The 2870-nt window shown below is 34.9% G+C and overlaps 1 long non-coding RNA gene across 1 annotated transcript; it reads left to right on the top strand.

Annotated features, from left to right (window-relative positions):
• Positions 1–613: 613 nt before the first annotated feature.
• On the top strand, positions 614–2651 carry LOC145803217 (uncharacterized). The gene is made up of 3 exons (XR_014345340.1): positions 614–914; positions 2082–2130; positions 2427–2651. It is a non-coding gene; the product is annotated as an uncharacterized LOC145803217 (long non-coding RNA).
• The last annotated feature ends 219 nt before the right edge of the window (positions 2652–2870 follow it).

Below are 2870 nucleotides of genomic sequence, written 5' to 3'. Positions count from 1 at the left end.
TTTGAAACCGGGAAGGGCCCTGTTTGGATGAACAAAAAATCCAAACCAATTTAATTTGAATTATGGATTTTATTTTAATAAAAAATAAAATTAAATTCAAATGTTTTTGGCCCAAAAAGATTAGAAGCCCAACCACACACCACGCACAAGCGCAGCCCAGCCCAGCCCGCCCGACCGGACGGCGGCGGCGGCGCGCGCGCGTGGTGATTTTTTGGGTCCAATGGGTCTAGCCCATTTTGCCCATAACCTCTCCCTCTAAAACACTTGTGTACCCCTTGGGGCACACCCCAAGTATCTCACCCTAAGCCTTATAAACCCTTTCAAACCTTCCCACCAAATCAATGTGGGACAATCCAATTTACAACCTTAAGGAATTTCCACCAAAACTCCATTTCCATGGAGCACACTTTGGCTTCAATTTCCCATTCACTCGGTAATGGTTTTGAGCAACCAAATATACCACGTGAATCACAACGCGGCATAGAACGCGTTACCACTTTGACCCGAGTAAATCGACACTCGGGGCCCACCTAAAAAATAGACCAAACTTGAGGAAAAATTAACCATTTCCAACAATTTATTCATCTCTGTTGTGTATTGCATATGTGATTAGGGCTTTGTCTTTTGTTTGTTAGCAAAGTATGATGTTTCTCCAGCAAAGAAATAAAAGAGTTGTTAGAGGGAGTGTCTTGCTTTGGCTGCTTTTAACCTTTGGTGTATTTTTAAATGCCATAATGATTTTAATTTCACTATTGATTGTGCATTTTCTTATACAAAGGCGAATGAGATGGTTGGGTTGTGTCCGAGTCTGATACTGCTAATGAAGCTGAACGCAGTCAACCAAAAAAAGGGTGGAGATTAATTCCAAATTTGATGCTGCTATTGGTTGGCTCTTGTGGTTAGAGATATTACATGTAAGATTTTACTAATATAATTCCTATTGCTCTACAGATCTAATTAGTTAAACAGATGGCAACTAACAATGTTATATTTTCAAACTCTTTAACTGTAGGAAAAAAAAATATAAATATAATTATAATTCATCAGTTAAAGTAGTATATAATACAATTTTTTAAATATATATATATTATATAATAATTCTATAGATATAAAACCCACTACATATGATTTATTAGGTCCACTAACGGGTATGGTTAGAATTATTTTATATGATTGATTTTAGGTCTGTAAAATTAATTATTGGCATATGTAACTTGGGTTCATGGTCAAATTGAATAAGGAATAACAAAAGAAAATCAAAGAAGAGTTGAGATTGAGAGGGAGAGAAAGATAGAGGTGAAAGCCCGAACCTGCCCACCAAGTTGTGTTGCAAACCACATTTCTTTCTCTCTCAAAAAACAACTATTTAGGGAGTTCTATCCTCACAACACTTCTTTTCTTAACATCATTCAATCTTTTTCTCTTCAAAGATTTTTTTTTCCCCTCATTCCTTCTCTTTAGCCATATTCTTTCTAACTTCACATATAAATCTCTTTAGTCATCATCTCTCTCTAACAATTTGTTTCCTCTGTTTTTCTCGCATCAATACAGAATTCTAGAGATCATTTGGTAGGAGAGACAATTTCAGATTCATAGGTTTTAAGATCTGGGTTTAAGCTATTTGGTTCTTTGGTTTTGAATTCTATAGAAGACTCATTTAGAATTTAGAAAAAGCTCATAGCTTTGACCTGTGAGAACATAGGATTTCAGAAGAAATATTTAGGAATGGAAAAAGGTTCAGGTATTTGTAGGGACGATGAGCAAATGGAATTGCCTCCGGGTTTTCGATTCCACCCAACCGACAAAGAGCTTACAACTCACTACCTTTCCCATAAAGTTCTTGACAGTAGTTTCTGTGCTAGAGCCATCGGAGATGTCTATTTGAACAAGGTCGTACCCTGGGATTTGCCTTGTAAGTCTCTTCTAATTAATTAATTGTGTACACTTTTTATTTGCTACTCTGTTTTGATTCTTAATTAACCATACTTATGAACTCTATTGAATATTTTATATGATTTATACTTGTCTATCAAAATATTGCTTGCTAATTCTTCCTTTGTTTTCAAACTTATGTGTATCAGGTATTGGCATGAGTTCAATAATTTTCAGTTTCAGTTAATTTCACATCAGGTGTGCTGCTGTTAACCTTCTTTTTAGGACTTCATTTCCTCTAGTTATTACATGAATTTACATTATTCTGCAGTTTGGAGTCGTTAACTGGTGATAATTTCTGCTTGTTGAGTGCCATTGAAGTTACTTAAATTGCTCTTATGCAAATCTCCTTGTGTGGCAACTACAGTGTTGTAGTGAACCTATTAATGTTGAACAGAATTGTGGTTTTCTTTTCTTCTTCTTATTTATTTGCAAATGTCTTGCTGTGTTGTCAAAACATGCCTTTGAAATGTTAACTTTGTTTTGGTCAACAGGAAGAGAGAGATGCAATTTTGGCCAAAATTGAAGTTTCACAAGCACATTTAGAGTCATTTAGAGGCATGTGCTTGCATTATGGCTTATGAAAGGCATATTATGTAAATCTTGTTATATTATCTAGATTTTTTAGAACTTTGTTAGGTGTTTGTACTTTTTTTTGAACTAGTTAGGTGCTTGTACCTGAAAGAAATGATGTATGATGTTTACAATAAAAAATTATTTGCGACAACAAAAAATTCGTTGTTAAAAAGTTGTTATTGTACTATTTATAAATGTCATTGGAAACTATTTACGACGGTAACAAAATGGTCGCTAAAAAACCTGTTAGTATTTTTTCTTTATTTTTTGCGACGGCAAAATAGCAGTCACTATAAGTAGTTTAGGTGGTCGCAAATAATTTGTGACTGCTGTTTTGCCGTCGCAAAAAGTATTTGCCACCC

The sequence above is a fragment of the Camellia sinensis genome, chromosome 11 (genome assembly GCF_055761805.1).
Source record: "Camellia sinensis isolate YWXY chromosome 11, ASM5576180v1, whole genome shotgun sequence".
NCBI lineage: Eukaryota > Viridiplantae > Streptophyta > Magnoliopsida > Ericales > Theaceae > Camellia > Camellia sinensis.
Note: the sequence above shows the minus strand (reverse complement) of the source record. Positions and strands in the feature narration are given on the sequence as shown.